We start from the raw sequence: 22,168 nt of genomic DNA, 5'->3' as shown, positions 1-22,168 counted from the left end.
TTGCATGAGATCTCAGAAGCTTCTTAATTCCTTTTCTTTTTTCTCCTCTGATTGTGTACTTTCAAATAATCTGGTTTTCAAGTTCACAGATTCTTTCTGCTTCATTAATTTTGCTATTGATGTGCTCTATTTATTTTGTTCATCTCAATACATCTGTACTGTACTCAAACATCTGTTTGGAGTATTTTTCATCTCCAAATTTTCTGTTTAGTTTTTCAAAATTATTTCATTCTCTCTGTTAAATTTCTTATTTTGGCCATTTCTTATTTTCTACATTTTGCTTAATTGTTTCTCTATTTTCTTGAAGTTCCCTGAACTTCCTTAAAGCAGCCATTTAAATTCTTTGTCAGGCAGTTCATACATCTCCATTTCTTTAAGGTTGATCATTGGCACTTTATTTTGTCAGTTTGGTAATGTCATATTTCCCTCATTATACTTGATTCTTGTGGCTATGTGTCAATATCAGCACATATGAAGAGGTAGATACTTATTCCGATTTTTGAAGACTTAATTTTTCTGGGAAAGCACTTCAATAATCAGCTTATCTCAAGATTCTGGCAGGGCATCTGCCATGGTCCATGGGCAGACTTGCTGCTGGAGCCCTTGGACTGGCTATCTTCGTACCCAAATTCACTCGGATGGTTGATTGGGTGAACCTATAGCTTATATTCCTGGGGACAGGCCTAAAGCCCATGTTCTCAGGGCCAGTCTTGTGCTGGGGTGAATCTGAAGCCTGGTGCCACTGGAGCTGGCGTGAAGCCTAGGGCTACTGAGGCTAGCCTGAAGCTGAGATCCACTGTGGCCAGCCTGCTACTGAGGGATGTTCATATTCTAGGGCAACTGAAGTCAGCCTCATAGTGGTGTAGACTGAGACTGAGTCCACTGCACAGGCCTGAAGCCTGGCACTGGGGCTGATCTGGAGCCTCAGTTCGTGGGTACCAGCCTGTATTCGGGGGCTATGTGGGTCTATCTGGTGCTGGCTTTTACTGTGGTGGGCCCAGTGTTGGAGTCTAAGGCAAAGTCCTGGCTCACTTTGCTCTCTTTCTCCCATGCAGAGGTTGTCTCTCTCTACACTGTACTTCCTTGGGTTGGGAAAAAGGCAACATAGGTAATGGAAACTGTCATTTCTACCCTCTTCAATGCATCTTTTCTTATTTCTGTGCTATTCCCATGTTCTGTGATCTCTTACCTGGTTATCTGATTCCCTTAGCTTTTGTGAAGGTGTTTTTCTGTGTAAATAGTTGTCAAAATTGATGTTTCTATGGGGGGATGATTGTGGGAGAGTCCTATTCTGCCATCTTGCTCTGCCCCTTTCTTAAGTCTATATTCTAATATATGATTGTTCAAAGCAAAATAATTACAATCACTATTTAATATTAGTCAATGTGCGTTGTAAATTTTAGGATATGCTAAAGATATTTTTATTTATAATATTTACCATCTCATTTTCCATTAGCTAACTCATAAAAATGAGCACAATGAGGTGACAGGAAAAATATTTTCATGATAAATAAGAATCACTGTGGTTGCCTTCAGAGTTAATGTGCAGTTTGGATCGGTCTTTTTCAAATTCAAGTGCATGATGAATTACATTAATTGCATTTTCATGAAGATACCTATGTTCAGAAAGATGGCCTCACAGGAGCTATAAAGCTCTGTACTTGAATGGCTTTGAAAAAAGTAAAATACAATTATTTGGAAACTGATGTGCTGAGAAGCTTAGAATATATTTGGTTTTAAAGGCCTTAACCCACTCTAATTCTTCATCAAGGAAAATCAATCACAGGATGAGAACAGGAATTAGATATCCTTAAATGTCATAACATTTATATATTGGATTTTATTTTTACTTCATTAAGAAACCAAATAAGACTGTAATTAAAGAAAACGATAGCATATGGCAGAGAGACTGTTTATGGTTTTCCCAACTTTATACACCATTAGAAATTCTATGCTGCGAAGGACAAGCCAAGCGAAATATAAGCATAATTGATTAGAAACTTACTCCACTTTTAAATCATAGGGAAATCTACTTTTATTTAATTTGAAATCTGTTACACAACTCTGTTTGAAATTGAATGCTCTAAAATTTCCCATGAAAATTGAAAGCGGATGAAAATGAATGGGGGAGCAAGGGCTTGAAAAGTCCCCTAACAATATTATTTAATTTTAGAGACTTCCTTATAGTAGATGTATCTTGAAATTATGCTTTTGTGACTTCAGTAATAGTAAGTTAATCCCTCTGTTCAAGGGAATGATTCAATAAAAACTGTTTGAATGCCTACTGTGTGCCAGGTGCTATGTAATATTCTGAGAAAATAAGAAGCAAGGGTGTTGATTTGTGTCCTCACAGAGTAGGCTGGAAAATAAATAAGTTAATATTTACATTGTATGACAAATTCTATCTGGTCTGAGAAAAGTGATTGAGGGACAGACCAACACATGATCTTAAGAGTCACTCTGGATCATTCACAAATTATCAGGACTCAACTTTCCTTTTCCTTCTCACATCCCAGTTTTCTGGTTTCCCTATATAGCTACAGTTTTCCTTATAAGTATTCATGTGTTTTATAAGTATGGACATACATATTTCCCCATGTAGTGCATGTTAATTTTTATATAGGTCAGTATTCTGTGATGTTTCATTCTAATAGAGGACTGAATCATCTTTAAATTTTTAACATTCCCTGTTTTCACTCAGGATTGAACCAGAACCACATATTTCTATTTTTGTATGTTTGGTGTGGTGTATTGTGATGGTAACTGTGGGATGGTGTGCTATGTGGTATGATGTGATGTGATACATGATATGTTAGAAGTGGCATTGTATAGCATGTTCTGCTGTGTGGGTGGTGTAATACGTTCTGTTGGGGATAGTAGGTATAGGGTATGGGGTGTGTGGTGGGGTGTGGTATAGTGTGTATTATGCACTGTGGTGCAGTATGGTGTGTTGGGCATGGTAGGCGGGGCTGTTGTGGGTGCTGTTAGGATGTGGTATTTGGCATGGCAAGTAAAACAGTTGGAGTGGTAAATGTAGTGTATACATGGTGTGTTTGGAGATGCACGATGCAGTGTATTTGAGATGGTAGGTCTAGGAGTGTGGAGTTTGATATAATATGATGCTATATTTTATGATACAATATTCAAGTTCCATGTTTCTGAAGTCCAGCAAACAGAAGAAAGCATAAATTCCTGCAAATTAGCAAGAAACACAGGTTGCACTTGAATAGTATTTTCTACGTAAACTTGCTAAGTTTCAATATATCTTTCTAATGCTCAATACAATCTGCATATTGAAGGCTTGTTAGACTCATGGCAGGGGACTGGGTATTCCCAAAATGAGTAAGACAAATTAAGTAAGTATCCTCTAGGACCTCTGATTTAGCAAGATTATAAATGTGCCGCTAATGTGCAACTTTTATTATCTTGACAACAAACATGAGGTTTCCATTTTGGGAAGGGAACATTTTAGGGAAAATACCATGATAGGCAGCTTGAGTTGGGAGGTGCAGTCACCAGGACATAAGTGTCCACAACACCCGAATCACACGGGGAGCCACTCAGTGTGAGGAAATCAGATGACTTTTTGTTGTTTTCTTTCTGATTCTAAATAGGAGAAAAACTGTAAGTGACAGAGACATGGGGAAAAAAAAAAAAAAAAAAGACCCAGTGAGATCATATTGTGTGAGGGCTGGTGGTAGTGGTAGTGCAAAGCTAACTAAAATCTTAAGAGGTTCTTCATGTTTAGAAACAAATGGTGTACATTTTTGTCATGTGAAAACACCTTCCATCTGTATATTTAAAGCTTTACTTCTATCTTTAAAGTAGCCCTCAGATTTGGTAACCGCAGAATGATGTGTGGAAAGGCACTGGCAGAAGGTGATGTGATAGACAGTAGAATCCAGAAAAGCTCAAAGGAGCCTTCAGCCAGAGGGGACCCAAGAAGGAAGCCCTTAGTGGCGGTGCGGACATTGGAGAAGGTTCTCTACTACCCCAGGATACAGTTTTAGGGACACACACTAATCTTAAGGGAGACAATCACCTGAGCTCTGAGTTACAATTATGAGGTCTATTCTTCTAAGTATAAGGGAGGAAGAAACAAATTGATGTGGGAGAGTGGAATTTGTCATTTTAGTTGAGGCACGAAGGATGAGGGACACCATGAGGGAGCTGTGATTGACAAGAAAAACCGGGTGTCTCATTGACATAAAGAAAAGATGAAATTGAAAAAAACTTGTGTAATTTTCTTACATAGTAAGCTGGATATGGGACAACAGAGAGCTAAAACTTCTCTTCTTATATAAAGCCATTGCTCCAGCATGACTCTCTTGCTCACCGTGGCATGAATATGTCTCTCTTTCTCCAGTTCCCTCTTCTTCCCTCTTGTTATACCTTTCATGTTCTTCCCCTGGCTGACCAGCATTTCCTCTGCCCCTAAAATTCCACACGACAGATTGTCAGCAGTTACTGGAAAAGAACATGGATTTTAGAGTTAAGGACAAACACATGATTCTCACTGTGGTTGGTGGACCCTAGGGCAGTCCCCATGATTCCTGCGCCCTTGTGTTCACACCCTGTATAACCATTCCCTTAAGCGTGGGTGGAACCTGTGACTTACTTCTGACCAATAGAATATGGAAAAGATGAAAGGATATTTTTGCAGATGTCATTAAGGCCTCACATCAGTTTCTTTTGAGTCAATAAAAAGGGAAGTGTTCTTGGGTGGGCCTGACTTATTCAGAATAAGGCCCTCAAAGGGGAAACTGAGTTCTCTGTAGGAATAGAAACATCAGCACTGGTTTTGAAGAATTAAACTGCCATTTTATGATAGAGTCTATGGAGAAGGTTATGTAACAAGAAACCATGGTGGCTTCCAGAAGCTGAGAAGGACCCTTAGTTGACAGAGAGAAAACAGATTGCATTGAATCTGTAGATTGCTTTGAGTAGGATATGGAGAAAAGGGAACCCCTGTGCACCATTGGTGAGAACATAAATTAGTACAGCCATTATATTGAACAGTATGGAGATTCCTTTAAAAGTTAAAAATAAAATTATCATATGATCCAACAAACCTACTTCTGGGTATTCACCCAGAAGAAACAAAATCAGCATTTCGAAGAGATAGTTGCACTCCCATGTTCATTGCAGCATTATTCACAATAGCCAAGACATTGAAACAATGTAAGTGTCCAGCGGATGACGGGATAAAGAAAATATCACACACATACACTGGAATATTATTCAGCCACAAAAAGAAGGAAATTCTGTCATTTGTGACAACATGGATTAATCTAAAGGGCATTTTGCTCAGTAAAATAAGTCAAAGAGAAAGATAAATACCGTAAGATCTCTCACATCTGTGGGGTTCAAAAAAGTCAAACTCATAGAAACAGAATAGAACGGTGGTTGTCAGGGACTGAGGGGTTGGGGGAAGTGGGAAAGTGCTGGTCAAATAGTACAGATTTTCAGTTATAAGATAAGTTCTGGGATCTAATGTACAGTTTAGTGATTATGGTTAATAATACTATATTGTATAATTTAAATGTGCTAAGAGAATGGATCTCAAATTTTCTCATCACACACATGTAACTATGTAAAGTGATGGATGTGTTAACTAACTTGATGGTGGTACTCATTTCACAATCTATACATATATATCAAGGCATCATGTACTCCTTAAATATATACAATTTTATTTGTCAATTATACTTCAATAAAATTGGAAAAAATAAAAAAATTAACAACAACAACAAAAAAGAAAGAAAACATCCCAGCACTTTGGGAGGCTGAGGTGGGCAGATCACGAGGTCAGGAGAGCAAGACCACAGTGAAACCCCGTCTCTACTAAAAATACAAAAAATTAGCCGGGCGTGGTGGCGGGCACCTGTAGTCTCAGCGTCTCAGCTACTTGGGAGGCTGAAGCAGGAGAATGGCACGAACCTGGGAGGCAGAGCTTGCAGTGAGCCGAGATCACACCACTGCACTCCAGCCTGGGGGACAGGGCGAGACTCCGTCTCAAAAAAAAAAGAAGGAAAACAGAAACCCCAGTCCTATCACTGCAAGGAGATGAATTACATCAACATCCTGAGAGGGCTTGGAAACAGATCTTTCCACATTTGAGCCTTTGATGAGACCATAGCCCTGGATGATACTTGGATTTCAGCTGGTGCGATCCTGAAGTAAAGAACCCAGGTAAACTGTGGCTGGACTTTTAACCTACAAAAACTGTCAGCCATAAAGGAATTTAGTTTTAAGCTGCTAAGTGTGTGGTAGTGTGTTATGCAACACAGAAAACTAACATACTAATTTTAAGGAAAAAGCAAAAGTGGACTGAATTATGAGACACAAAGATCTCAGTGGTCTGAAATAATAGATTGATGCTTGAGATGATAGAAATGCCTTCTTGTAGTCAGAAACTCAGGAGTGGGATCTTGTATCCAACACATACTGCTGGGTGACCTTAAGGAGGTATTTATTTAAATTTTTTGGCTTTCTATTTTATTAGCTGTGAAGTAGGGACATTAATGATAACTGTCAGTCTGCTTGAGCTGTCATTAACAAAATACCACAGGCTACGTGACTCAAACAACAGAAATTTATTTTCTCACAGTTCTGGAGGCTAAAAGTCCAAGATCAGGAGTCTGACTGATTTGATCTCCTGTGAGGGCTTCTTGCAGGCTTGCAGATGTTCATCATTTCACTATGTTCTCACATGGCCTTTCTTCTGTGCATGCATGTGGAGGGAGAGAGAGAGCTCTCTGGTGTCTCTTCACATAAGGACACTCATTCCATCAGATCAGAGCCTCACCCATATGATCTCATTTAACCTTAATGGCTTCCTTACTCCAAGTACATCCACACTCAAGGTTGGGGCTTCAGCCCTGTGGTTTTGGGAGCACACATACATTTTGTTTCTAACAGTACCCTTCCTCATAGAGTTTTATGTACCCCATAAATGATCTGTAATACATATGTCTATAGCATGTAAAAAATACCTTACAAAATAAGGAAAATGATGAACAAATCAATAGAAGACTTGTCAGAGAGATCCCTAAAATTAGCTGAAAAGATCATCAATGTCCTTAATAATGAATGTTGATGAAAACAATGACCTTTTTGCCTATCAAATTTGTAAAGATTAAAGTAATTCAAAGTTCTCAGTGATGACAAAATGTGGGAAACAAATATTCTCAAACGTTGCTGATTTGACAATTTCTCAAAATTTAAAATGCACATACAATGTAAGCATATAAGAAGATACCTATTAGAATACAGTTAGTGTTAGCAATATGTTAGACTCATCTAAATGTTCCATTAAGAGGACAGTAGTTAAATAAATTACTATTGATATCACTGGCAATTTGGAAAAAAGCAGATAGATCTATTTGTATTGATTTTTAAATAAGGCCATTATATAGTATTAAGTGAAAAGAGTTGGAAGTCATTTCTTGTAGTGCATTACTATGATATCTTATTTACAAATGTACTTGTATTGTGTATAAATGTGTCACTGACAACAGTAATGATATCTGGATACTGAGATTTTGGGATGATTATTTTTTGAATTTTTCTTTCCCGTTTTTTAAATTATATTTTAAGTCCTGGGGTACATGTGTAGAATGTAGAATGTGCAGGTTTGTTACATAGGTATACACGTGCCATGGTGGTTTGCTGCACCCATCAACCCCGTCATCTACATTGGGTATTTCTCCTAATGCTCTCCCTCCCCTAGCCCCCCACCCCTTGACAGGCCCTGGTGAGTGATGTTCCCCTCCCTGTGTCAATGTGTTCTCACTGTTCAACTCCCATTTATGAGTGAGAACATGCAATGTTTGGTTTTCTGTTCCTGCATTAGTTTGCTGAGAATGATGGTTTCCAGCTTCATCCATGTCTCTGCAAAGGACATGAACTCATCTTTTTTATGGCTGCATAGTATTCCATAGTGTATATATGTGCCGCATTTTCTTTATCCAGTCTATCATTGATGGTCAAATGAAGTTTTTTTAAAAAAAGTAGACTGACTCATTTTTCATAAGAACTTCTAAATAATTAACAAGCAAATATCCCTTTTTAAGATATAATCCTAGAGATTTTTATTTTGTTTTTAGCCAAATAAAAATTATTTACCCTTATGACTGTGCTGAAACTTGCCAATATTACTGTATTAGATTATTCTACTTCTCTATTCTTCTCTTGGAAGCAATCCCTCCCTCCCTCCCCCTCCCCCCATCCTCCCTCTCTCCCCCTCCCCCCCATCTGCCCATCTTTCCTTCCTTTCTTCCTTCCTCTTTCCTTCCTTCCAAGATGGGTATTAATATTATACTAAGTTGTCTAAGCTACGTTCAAACTCCTAGGCTCAAGTGATCCTCCTGTCTTGGCCTCCTAAGTAGCTGTGACTACAGACACGAACCACTGCACCCAGCCCATTTCTTTACTTTTAGCAATTTCAGTGATTCATTTGAATTGGTTTGATAAGTTATGTTTTATGGTTCTGCCTCTCTACGAAAGAGAAATACAAACTTTACGAACGGTTGCTTTGCTGAAATTAAAGGAACCAGTGACTTTTTGAAAGTGGCCAAAAAAAAAAAAAAAAAAAGGAAAATATTCTTTTGGTAATTTTGTACTTGATTCTGTTACAGAGCTACCAGTGCGTCATGCACAGATGAGATCTGTCTGTTCAGTTATGCATATATCACCTAAATACCATCCCCACTCTCATCTCGCCCATTTTTCTTTTATCAGTGAGTCTCTCTAATACTTCATTAAGAAACAAATTATATCATGATTATATTTAATGAATATGTCCAAGTCACTGTGTATGCAGTCACTGCGAATTTTAGACCCAATCCGTCTTTTCTTTTTTATTCCTTTGTCTCTAAAGTCTGTATGTTTTTACAGGATATAATCCTGACCTAAATTTTATTGCTACAAAATAATGTATTTAACTCAAAAGGGAAATCCTATAAAGGCCATATGTTACTAGCCCTAAGCCAACGTGATTTATGGTAAGACAGTGCTGTTTAAATGGTTAGGAAAATAGTTTGGGAAAACAACTCAATCCAGTCCTTATAAACCTCGGTACCAAGCAGGAAACAAACTCTTCTCTGAGTCATGCTGGTTACAGCACTCTATCACACCTTCCTTCTTCTTGCTAATGAAGTGTTCTTGGTTCTGTCTGGCTCTTGGTGCCTGTTCAGGTTCTGCAGTAGACTGGGTGCAAACGACCTGCAACTTCAGTCTGAGATGCACAAGCTCTGTCCAAATGTCTTGGTAAATGGAAATACATGCAATATGCGAGACAATTGCCTACATAACTAACGAACCAGCACATTTTTTCCTTAAAAATATGAACGCTGAGGCTGAGCGCAGTGGTTCCCGCCTGTAATCCTAGCACTTTGGGAGGTCCAGGTGGGCGGATCACGAGGTCAGGAGATCGAGACCGTCCTGGCCAGCATGGTGAAATTCTCTCTCTACTAAAAATAGAAAAATAGCCGGGCGTGGTGGCAGGCGCCTGTAGTCCCAGCTACTCGGAGGCTGAGGCAGGATTGTCGCTTGAACCCGGGAGGCGGAGGTTGTGGTGAGCTGAGATCGCGCCACTGCACTCCAGCCTGGCTACACAGCAAGACTCTGTTTCAATAAATAAAGAAATAAAGAAATAAAGAAATAAAGAAAATAAACACTCTGATGCCTGCATTAACCAAATTGACCTTTTCTTTTTTTTTTTTTTTCTGTCTGAGAGAGCAACTTACGTAAGACATAGCTAAGGAAAAAAGACATTTGGAGGTGGAATTTAATCTTTTTTTTTTTTTTGTCTCCTAACGATGCCTTTAATTGGTGGACTTAATTTTTTTTTATTATTATTATACTTTAAGTTCTAGGGTACATGTGCACAATGTGCAGGTTTGTTACATATGTATACATGTGCCATGTTGGTGTGCTGCACCCATTATGGCTACAATCAATATTGATCTCCCTCTGCTTTCTTTCACATTATTAGTTAGTTACATTTTCAATTGGTAAATCACTGGAGGCTCCTTAAAAATAAGCCCCGGTGGAATTTTTGGTAAGTTACTAATGTTCTGTCCTAGTCATGAGCCTTAAAAATGAGGAAGATCGTCTGTTTATCGCTTGTGTTTTTTGTCTTGAATGTAATCGACATTGCTATTTACCTTTACAAAGTAGCCTGAGACACAAACCCATTCACTAAAATTGTTGAGATAAATGAAGTTACTTTGCCCTAAGTTTCCACACAATTAAAAAAATCATTGCTTTTTTCCCCCTCAGCAGTAAGACCTAAACTTTGAAAATCAGTCTCCTTCTTCTAATAGCACCTAAGTCGACATAACAGTACATATTGTTGAAATTTAGAGTCTAGCTGAATAGAAATTGAAGTTGTCATTAATTTGGATCTATTAGTCTACCTCCAATAATCTCTTATAATAATAACTCTGCTCTGAGTGTGCCGATATTTATCAAACCCTCTCAGGCATGGGTTATGTCACCTTGCTCACTGTTTTTCTGTAAACTGAATGACATGATGTGGCAGTAAACCACTTCATAAGAATATCAATGTGTAAAGCTGATGAACTAGTCATAATAATAAAAACAAATATATTAATAAGACTGATGGACAATTTTTGAGGTCCAAGAAATGTATTTTGTGTTCGCTAAACATAATCCCATTGATGATGCATTTTAATATACTATCTTCAGGATACTAAAATTCAATATTAATTTATCCATCTACTTTTAAGTTTTTTCCCAGATTTACTGAGGCATGCTTGACAATTACAAAGTGAAGATACTTAAAATATACAACATGATGTTTTGATATATGGATACATTGTGAAATAATTACCACAATCAAGCTAATTAACATATTCACCACCTTACATAGTTACCATTTGTGTGTGTGTGTGTGTGTGTGGTGAGAACATCTAAGATCTACTCTTACTCTCTTAATTCTAGTATACAATACAGTTTGTTACATGTAGTCACTATGCTGTATATTAAATCTCCAGAACTTATTTCTTCTGTATAACTGAAATTTTAGATCTCTGTTTCTACCACCCTCCATACTGTGGCAGCTACCATAGTACTCTCTGCTTCTATGAGTTCACTTTAAAAAAAATTCTAAAATTTAAAATTTTTTAATGTTTCATAAGATTATTTAATGTCGGCCGGGCGCGGTGGCTCACGCCTGTAATCCCAGCACTTTGGGAGGCCGAGACGGACGGATCACGAGGTCAGGAGATCGAGACCATCCTGGCTAACACGGTGAAACCCCGTCTCTACTAAAAATACAAAAAAAAATTAGCCGGGCGAGGTGGCGGCGCCTGTGGTCCCAGCTACTCGGGAGGCTGAGGCCGGAGAATGGCGTGAACCTGGGAGGCGGAGCTTGCAGTGAGCTGAGATCCGGCCACTGCACTCCAGCCTGGGCGACAGAGCAAGACTCCGTCTCAAAATTTATCACATGTAAGTTAAAAAAAGATTATTTAATGTCATGGAAAGATGTTCACAACATATTATTTTGTGAGTAATTAAGATTAACAAAACATACATGTGATAAAATAACTTTCTTTGTTTTGGTAAAATCCACCATTTCAACCATTTTAAAGTGTACAATTCAATAGCATTTAGTACATTCACAATATTGTGCAACCTATACCACTATCTGGTTCCTATTTTTATCATCTCAAAAGGAAACCCTGCACCATTTAAGCAATTATTACTTCTCATTCCTACCTCCCCACAGTCCTGGCAACTGCCAATGCTTTCTGTCTCTATAGATTTGCCTATTCTGGGTATTTCATATAAATGAATTGTACACTTTGAACATTTTGTGTTTGACTTCTTTCACACAGTATAATGTATTTGAGTTTCATCCATGTCATGGAATATATTAGTACTTTAGTTTTTTAGATTTCACATATAAGTGAGATCATGCAATATTTGTCTTTCTGTGCCTGGCTTACTTCACCCAACATAATGTCCTCCAGATTGTTTCATGATGTTGAAAATAACAGAATTTTCTTCTTTATTAAGGCTGAATAATATACCATTATATGTCTACATCGCAATTTCTTTATCCATTCATCCATACATGTACATTTAGAGTAGTCTCATGTCTTGGCTATTGTGAATAAGGTTGCAGTGAACATAGGAATAGAGATAACTCTTTGACATACCAAATTTATTTCCTTTGCATATATACCCAGGAGTGGGATTGCTGGGTCATATGACAGTTCTATTTTTAAAATTTTTAGACACATCCATGCTGTCTTCTATAATGTCTGTACCAACCGACATTCCCATTAGCTGTGTAGAAGGGCTTCTTTCCCTCCACACTGGTTATCTTTTCAGTCATAGCCATTCTAACAGGTGTGAGATAATATCTTATTGTGGTTTTAATTTTCATTTTTCTAACGATTAGCGATGTTGAGTAGTTTTTCAGAAACTTGTTGGTCACTTGTATGTGTTCTTTTGAGAAATACCTATTCCCAAATCCCTTGCCCATTTTTTAATCCAGCTATTTGTTTCCTTGCAATCGAGTTGTTTGAGTTTCTTACATGTTTTGGGTATTAACTCGTCATCAGATACATGACTTGTTAATATTCTCATACATTCCGTAGGTTGTCTCTTACTCTGTTGATTGTTTCCTTTGCTCTGCAGAAGCTTTTCAATTTGATACAGTTTTATCTACTTTTGCTTTTTATGCCTGTGCTTTGGGGTCATATACAAAAAGTCTCTGCCAAGACCACGGAGCTTTTCTCCTCTGTTTTCTCCACTAGTTTTACATTGTCAAGTCTCACATCTAAATCTTTAATATATTTTGAGTTGATTTTATATATTGTATGGGATAATGGTATAATTCCATTCTTTTGCATGTAGATATTCAGTTTTCCCACCATTCACTGAAGAGACTATACTTTTCTCATTGTGTAGTTTTGGCACCTTTGTCCAAGATAAATTGACCATAAATGTGTCATTTAAATTTATTTCTGGACTCTCTATTCTGTTCAATCGGTCTATATGTCCGTATTTATGCCAGTACCATATTATTTTGATTACTACAGTTTTGTACTATATTTTGAAGTCAGGCAACATGATGTACCAGAACTTTGTTCTTCTTGATAAAGAGTTCTTTGGCTATTCAGGGTTTTTCATGATTACACATGAATTTTAGATTTTTTCTATTTCTGTGAATAATGCCATTGGAATTTTGATAGAGATTGCATCAAATCTGTAGACTGCTTTGGCTATTATGAAAATTTTAACAATATCAATTATTTTGGTTCATAAACATGGGATAGGTTTTTGTTTATCTGTGTTTTCTTCAATTTTATTAATCAATATTTTGTAATTTTTAGTGTACAGGTATTTTGCCTCTTTGGTTAAATTTATTCATAAACATTTTATTTTTATTTCCTTTCTTCTCTCAGGTTTATTAAGGTGTAATTGAAAAAAATTGTATATGTTTACAGTGTATGTGATATTTTGTACACTGTAATATGTACAATATTTACAATGTGTATATATACACATTGTAAAATGATTAAATCAAGCTAATTAACATATCTATCACCGCATTTTTTTTTAGTGTTGAGAACATTGAAGACTTAATCTCCTAGCATTTAAAAATCATGTATTACCTTATTATTAACTATAGTCACCATACTGGTACAATAGATCTATAGAATTTTTCCATCCTGTCTAACTGAAACTGTACTCTTTAACATCTCCCCATTTTCTTTTCCTTCTCTCTCCCCAGCCCCTGGCAACTAACATTCCACTTTCTGTTTCTATTGGTTCAACATTTTCAGATTCCACAAGTGTGAGATAATGGTCCAATTTCACTCTTTTGCATGTAGATATTCAGGCAAACCCTAACCCTAACCTTAATTCTAACTCTAACCCTAACCCATGGCTTATTTCACTTAGCATGTGTCATCCAGGTTCATACGCATTATCATAAATGACAGGATCATTTTTTAAAAGGCTGAATAGTATTCCAGTGTGTGTGTGTGTGTGTGTGTCTATGTATGTGTGTATAATATTTTATTTGTTCGTTCATCTGTTGATGAGCACTTAGGCTTACTTCACACCTTGGCTATTATGAATTATGCTGCAATAAACATGGGAGTGCAGATATCTCCTTGACATACTGATTTCAGTTCCTTTGAATATATAGCCAGAAGTGGGATTGCTGAATCATATGGTATTTCTATTTTTAATTTTTTGTGGGAACACCTATATTGTTTTGCATGATAGATGTACTAATTTATATTTCTATCAATGATTTACTGGGGTTCCCTTTTTCCACATTTTTGCCAACAATTGCAGTCTTTTGTCTTTTTGATAATAGACATTACTTCTACCTATTTGTTGAATTAAATATTTATCGGTCATTTATTATATGTCAGGCATCATGCTCAGTCAAATAGAGACAAACATATGTAGGAGAACCATAACTGTCCACAGGAGCTCAAAGCACTGGGGGAAACCAACATGGAATCCGTAGGCTTTAATGAAGCCGGGCAAGGAGAGCCAAAGAAATGTGCATGGGGTATTAGTGGAGCCCTGAGAGAGAAAGCATGACTCAAACAGGAGTTGACCTGAGATGCTTACCCAGAGAATCGACAAAAAATCTGCATCTTATAGGCTTAGTAAGGGAGAGTCAGCAGAATGAATAGGGAGACTTCTTAGCCAAGGAAGCCAAAGGGAAGCAATAGCCTTGGGCTAGGGATGAGCAGAAAGGGAAGTAGGTAACCAGTCGGGTCTCCTATAACAGGTGGTAGGAGGCAGGTCAGAGGATAGCAGTGAAGTAGAGGAGCATGGGATCTTGAGCATTAAGTCAATGCTAGTGTGTTATCAGTGTGTATAAGAAGGAAATTTTCTGGCCGGGCGTGGTGGCTCAAGCCTGTAATCCCAGCACTTTGGGAGGCCAAGACGGGTGGATCACGAGGTCAGGAGATCGAGACCATCCTGGCTAACACGGTGAAACCCCATCTCTACTAAAAAATACAAAAAACTAGCTGGGCGAGGTGGCGGCGCCTGTAGTCCCAGCTACTCAGGAGGCTGAGGCAGGAGAATGGCGTGAACCCGGGAGGCGGAGCTTGCAGTGAGCCGAGATCCGGCCACTGCACTCCAGCCTGGGCGATAGAGCGAGACTCCGTCTCAAAAAAAAAAAAAAAAAAAAAAAAAGGAAATTTTCCCTAATAGGATGCATTAATCTTTTTAAAAATAGGTTTTTGAGTTATAATTACTCCTGATAATTCCCTTTAGCTAAAAATACCATATTTTTGACACGAATACTCTAGTTACTTCCTTTTGTAAATATGCCGTTTTTCAGGAGAATATTCAGCTTGTGCAAGGTATAAGCTCAGTTAATTCAAATTTTAAATTCTGTATAAGTGCTGGTCCACTACACTCCCTCTGAGTCACTTGGTGTCACAGTAAGACTTATGGGTAGCTTTCACAAACGACCTGCAAAGAATTTTATTTTTCTCTCTTTCTCTCTCCCCCTCCTTCTCCTTCTCTGACACACACACGCACACACACACTCTTAGGTCCCATATGATTTCTGCTTCCATGCTACACTCATTTCTGCCGTTAATGGTACTATGAAATTTGCTGTCCGTGTGCTGTAGCAGTTGACCTCTCATCCTTAGCAGTGCAGACTCCTGTTCTTAGAGGGGCCAGGCACACCACTTGCAGCATTCTACCTTGCGCTGGCTCTTGTTTCCCTTCAGCACTTCGCACCCTCAGTCATATTTTGTGACATCAGAGAGGTTCTCCATCTTTTTTCCCTTGGCTCATCTAATGAAGATTCCACCCACATCCATTCACCTTTCTCCTCATACACCCCTTTCAAGCTCTACTTCTTTGACAGTTTCTATGCTCCATCATTCATGTACAACAAGGCCTAGGGGAGAAGTTATTGTCATCTCCTATTTCCAGAATTACCTTCAAAGTGCTGGGATTACAGAGGTTGATAAACTTTTAATGTTCAAGCTGTTATTTCTCCGTTAAACTAGGTTGGTGTATCTGGAATTCGGAAGTGGGATTTTCAAACTCAGCAGCTAAAGGCTTCTTGCATAATAATCCATCTCATTTCTGCTTAGGTTGAGAAAGGGGCCAAAAGCTCATCAGTGAATATCCAAGTATCCAAAAGGATAAGTTTCAATGATACTTCCCACCACCATCACATCATTAATAGCAAATATACAAAAAAGTGTTAATAATATATAATTCAAAGTGACTTGACCTTTCTCTATTCTAAAGGAGGATTTAAGGATACAGTATCTTATTTAGCACAAATAAAACTCCAATAAACTTTCATAGAGTATGATATTGGTGGGCAAGAAAATGTTTGAGAAGGAGATATTGACCGTCAACCCTCAAAGTTCTTGAGAACATAAAGCTAATAAGGAAGTTCTTATGATAGACCAAATGAGGGATAACGAACCAGAACAATGGTAGAGATATTGAGAATGGATCAGAATAAAAACCATCTTGTTATTAGAATTAAAGAATTTGTAGATGTTTCGTAGTGGTGAGAGAACACTGATTTCAACAATGATGTATGGGTTTCTAACTGGATGTAGCCGTGATCCTACGAACTAAGATAGGAATAAACACACTGAATAGGATTTTGGAGGGTTAGATGTTGAGTTTAGTTGACTCAAGTCTAACCAACTGTAGAGGTTTTAGACATAGTTTAAAATACCTTTTTAGAGTTCAGAAAAAATTTCAGATCGATATATACATTTTCTGATTATAGAACACTGTTGAAAAGATTTAAAAAGTGAAAATTGGATAGAAGTGAGATGAAGATAGGAGAAAAGAGCATCTTTAGGAAAAGAAGCGTTAGGGGAAGCTGCAAGAAGGAAGTCTGAAAATGAGGTGTAAGAGGAATCGAAAGACAGAAAGCAGGTGATGTTCAAGGAATGAATAGTGCGATGTTTTGCTGCTGAATGGACAAACAGAATAAGGAGGAGGAAGAGGAAAAAGTAATTTCTTAAATTTTTTATTTTAGGTTCGGGGTACAAGTGCAGGTTTGTTATATAAGTAAACTCATGTCACAGGGGTTTGTTGTACAGATTATTTTATCATCCAGGTATTAAGTCTAGTACCCATTGGTTATTTTATCTGATCCTCTCTCTCCTGCCACTCTCCACCCTCTGGTAGGCCCCAGGGTCTGTTGTTCCCCTCTATGTGTCCATGTGTTTTCATCATTTAGCTCGCACTTATAAGTGAGGACATGCAGTATTTGGTTTTCTGTTCCTGCATTAGTTTGCTAAGGATAATAACCTCCAGCTCCTTCCATGGTTCTGTAAAGGACATTATATCATTATTTTCAACAGCTGCATAGGATTCCGTGGTGTATAAGTACCACACTTTCTTTATCTGGCATACCCTTGATGGTCATTTAGGTTGATTCCATGTCCTTGCTATTATTAATAGTGCTGCAATGAACAGATGCATGCCTCTGTCTTTTTTTTTTTTTTTTTTTTTTTTGAGACGGAGTCTCGCTCTGTCGCCCAGGCTGGAGTGCAGTGGCCGGATCTCGGCTCACTGCAAGCGCCGCCTCCCGGGTTCACGCCATTCTCCTGCCTCAGCCTCCTGAGTAGCTGGGACTACAGGCGCCGCCACCTCGCCCAGCTAGTTTTTTGTATTTTTTAGTAGAGATGGGGTTTCACCGTGTTAGCCAGGATGGTCTCGATCTCCTGACCTCGTGATCCGCCCGTCTCGGCCTCCCAAAGTGCTGAGATTGCCTCTGTCTTTTGATTAAACGATTTATATTCCTTTGGTTATATTCCCAGTAATAGAATTTCTGGGTTAAATGGTACTTCTGTTTTTTGCTCTTTAAGGAATCACCACACTGCTTTCCACACTCATTGAACTAATTTACACTACCACCAACAGTGTAAAAGCATTCCTTGGAATAAGTGATTTATATTGGGAGGTGTTATTTTACCCAAGAGAAGTTATAGTAGAATGATGAGAATCATACATAAATAAAAATTTGGCTTGTGGTAATGTAGAGGAATGAATGATGGTGTAGTAGTTAGAAGCAGTATATAATATTTAAGGCATCTGATGGTGGATTGAAATACCGAGATAGCTTGAGGAAAGAATGTGATGTGTGCATAATTTAAAGGGCTGTTTCAGTTTTGTTTTGTTTGGATCAGAAATCAAATCATCGTTCAAAAATATTATTATCTTGTACTTATATAATATAAACATACTCATATCCCATGTTCTTCAGATATTTAAAGTTCTTCACATACCTTTGGTAAACGTCAGGAGCACAGCTTGTGTATTGAAGGGGAATGATTTCATGACTGCTGGGTGCTCAGTGAAGCAACTTCCTCCAAGAGGCAAAGCGTCTCCCTCTGGCAGAGCTTACAGACCTAGTTAAAAATAGGCCTCTTCTATTCCTGGGAAAATGCTCGTAAGAGAATTTTGAAAATGTTCTACTGAAGACATATTTAGTTAAGAATATGTCAAACTCTCAAAAATTCAATGTAAATATCCATTTTTTCCACTCATGTGAGGGACAAGAAAAGGGTAAAATGGAAATAGAACTTATTACTCTGGCTCATTTATTTTTTCTTTTACTATATTAACTTTCATTCCCAGTTCTTTCTGGTAAAAGCATGATTTTTAAAATTACCTTTCCAATACAAAAATCACTTCGTAAATAAGATCAGAACATTCAGGCCACAGAGGAAAGCATGAGGAAAATAAAGTGATTGTATCTTCTTCTTCTTCTTGGCATTGAAGATCCCACTGATTTAATAACCCTCAAACTACATTTAGGTTTATTGCATATCAAAGCCAAATAATATTGTTTGCCAATTATTACATTAAAAAGGAATCTCGTATTCACTAAGAAATGAAGTAATTTCTTTCTTTGAATGAGTAGAATTAAGTTGTAGGTGATTTTGGTGTTATTGAGGAGGCCTTAATCACACTGTCTATTTAAGCTGTTTATACAGATCATTTCATGAGAATGCCTAAGGGATGTCTTTCCAACCTTCATTACTATGTATTTGGGAGAATATTAGATCTTAATAGCAAGGCATGTGGATCCATTTTTACTGGCAATTTTTAAAATCTGGGATTTAATTTCAGGATTTAATCTAATTTTTTCTTGAATTCTTCATTTCTTTGCACAGTGATGAAGTGTGGGCTGTCTCTTAAGGAAACTTCCTAATTCTTCAGTACTGTGTGGCTACATCAACCTACATTCAGATAAAAATTAAAAAGGAGTTACAGTTAACAGAGGATTTCTCTCACTACACCATTTTTATTGAAGATAAAATTTAAGCCCGAATATAGAAGAAAACATAGTCCAGATGCAAAGATATTTAGAAAAGATAATAAGTAAAGATAATAATAATCACTGGGACTTCCAGAGCTCATACCATCTGTTAGGCATTGCTCAAATGATGTGCATTTATTTTGTTATTTTTTTCTCCCAGGAATTATATAAGACAGACGCTAGTATTATCCCCAAAGGCACAGAGAAGTTATGTAACTTAAAGAAAATCACGCAGCTGGTGAGAACTGAGTTCAGAATCAACACTCAAGCAGTCTCAGTTCAGAGCTATAGCTGATTCTCAAAAATACCCCTCGAATAATGTATTTCACTGGTCAACAACTGTTAGCACCAAGAATTGATTTTTAAATGTAATGAAAAAATTTGGAAATCCACACAGAAGAAGAAATAGCTAATAACTTACTAGTTGTAATATTTTACATAAATCCATCTCACAAATTTATTTTAGTAGACTCAGTTCCTAATGTAAACTTTAAGATATGTTTTCTTTGTGTTTTCTTGACTATTCTAAGTATTCTTTCTTTATCCTAATTCAAATCATTAATAAAAATGCTGAATAGGACCAGGCTAGACAGAGTCCCCTATCATAAATTGTAAATGTCACTCATGGTGGAAATCAATCCAGCAATTTGGATGAATGAACTAAAATTCAAAGTCATTAAAGAGTATGAAGTCCACATTTCACCATTTTACCAGTTCAAAATGAAAGTTTTTGTCAAATGTCTTGGTGAAATTCAAATACCCGTATGTTTCAGGAATGAACTTTTCAAAGGACCTATGCAGCACTTCTGCTAACCGCTAAAATTTCTGATATCCCCTTTCTGCAACTAGAGGATGTTTAAAAGTGTAAAAAATTAATGCACCACAGAAGCAAAGATTTTTTTGGAAGGTTATTCTTTAACTTTGAGGGCAGGAAACAGGAGTGACCCTACTCCTGACTTTCTGCAAGAACTACAATAAACCAAGGGAAATGGTTTCTTTTCACTATGCAGAAAGGCTATCAGTCAGGGGCAAAGTTCAGATGACCAGACTTTTAAGAAGTACACAAACTGTAATTTGGATGCTATCAGAAAACAAAATAATAAATTTCATGTTGGAGAGAGCTCAGCACAGAAAACCAGTAAAGGCATCCAGTGTCCCCTATATACATTATTCATAGTAGATTTCAGGAGCTGAGCAAAGAAGCAAGAGAAATAAAGTCCGTGGAAGAGCATGCAGGAAAATGTGGGCAAGGGGAGCTGCAGAAAAGAGAGCGTTCAAAGTGAATATGAGCTAAAGTACCAGGGTGAGCTCTTGTATAATGGCGTATGGAGTCAGTCAAGATGGCAACAGGGTATAAGAATGCTGACCCAGCTAACTTGAGCTAAGAGATTCTTCCAGCTGCTAAAATAAATTTCCACCATTATCATATGCCTGTGAATTCTTGCCTACTTTTCATTTACTCAGTGCGTTTGTTTAGAAGTTTACCTAGAGAGTCATTAAATAATTCTTTTAAAAAATGATCTTTGTTTAGAATTCTGGTTGAATTTTCCGGTTGAATTATTTGGTAGAAACAAACAAACAAACAAACAAACCTGAATGGTGAAAACTCTAAGTACAGTGTTTCCGGTTCCTAGACCGATGTCCAAGCCCAGATGATAGTCAAGAAGTGAATCTGGTCTCATACTTATGGTGGGAGGAGATAACAGCAGAGCATATAATCTGTGCTCATAAAAGGAATAACTAGTGAGATTTAGGAGATTATTTTATTTTCTATTATTAAGATTTCTCATGCATGTATTTTTCCTGTTTTTTAATCACCTTGGTGTCTCAAGCCAAAAAGACCAGAAGTAACAAGATTTTGCATACGTCTATGCACATACATGCGAGATTATTTTGGATATTTATAATAGATATAATCCAAGAGACAAGATTGAAAATATTTAACTGACTGATGGAAAATAGTAAAAATATTTTGAAAAATTTTCCAAATGCTTTTCAGAATATTATTCTTCAAATGACATACTATACAAATTTACTTTTCATTACCAGCATAAAGCTCTAATGTCCATTAGAGAAAGAGAGAACAGTCTCTTAGTGACAATATGCTAAAGGGACTATTACTTGACAATGGTACTTCATATTTAATAATGTCCTCCTCATTTTCTGAGATACATTTTATTAAGATGTCATCAATTTTTCTATAAGTCAAATTAATTCATGTTACTAATGTGATATAATGTGAGCAAATAAATTAACAAACTATATAAGATTTATTTTACATTAATACTGGTTCAGAATTATACGTTTTGGCTACAGGAAATTTCTTGCAAATACTTAGTTTGTTGCAAGTCATAACACAAAAGTTATTTGCAATGTTTAATTGCCCATTTTTTCTTATGCTAATCTTACATTTGCTTGTAATAGGTACAGCCAAGTTAAATAGCAGAGACAAATATTTAGCACCAAAAGACTCTTTCTGTAAAAGACACTATGGTCTGTTTATAATTCTTCATTTTACACTTCTGTGTGAGATTTATTATTCATATCTCACAAATGTAAGAAGAAAAATCCAAATAGATAGCTTATTTTATCTATTCCAGGACCCAATATGCTAGTATTCTTGAGGCAGGAAACTTGTACTACAAATTTTGCAGATTACAATCAGCTTAAAAATGAGCACTGGGGAGGCCAGTCGCAGTGGTTCATGCCTGTAATCCCAGCAGTTTGGGAGGCCGAGGTAGGCGGATTACCCGAGGTCAGGAGTTCAAGACCAGCCTGGCCAACATGGAAAAACCCTGTCTCTACTAAAAATACAAAAAAATTAGCTGGGTGTGGTGA

The 22,168-nt window shown here is 37.2% G+C and overlaps 1 long non-coding RNA gene across 3 annotated transcripts in view; it reads right to left on the bottom strand.

The window, feature by feature from the left end:
- Positions 1–1,162: 1,162 nt before the first annotated feature.
- Positions 1,163–22,168, bottom strand: part of LOC103880552 — a 42,849-nt gene continuing 21,843 nt past the window's right edge. Inside the window, exons 4-8 of one of the 3 annotated variants that reach the window (XR_002519313.2) lie at positions 20,923–21,049; positions 18,294–19,250; positions 15,967–16,116; positions 4,337–4,467; positions 1,163–3,606 (exon numbers count right to left, since the gene is read on the bottom strand). This is a non-coding gene — a long non-coding RNA (uncharacterized LOC103880552). Of the gene's footprint in view, positions 4,468–15,966; positions 16,117–18,293; positions 19,251–20,922; positions 21,050–22,168 lie in introns of all 3 variants that reach the window. The other 2 variants (XR_641656.4, XR_001898313.3) reach the window with 2 other exon arrangements.

The sequence above is a fragment of the Papio anubis genome, chromosome 18, assembly GCF_008728515.1.
Source record: "Papio anubis isolate 15944 chromosome 18, Panubis1.0, whole genome shotgun sequence".
Classification (NCBI taxonomy): Eukaryota; Metazoa; Chordata; class Mammalia; order Primates; family Cercopithecidae; genus Papio; species Papio anubis.
This window is presented reverse-complemented; position numbering and strand designations above follow the sequence as displayed.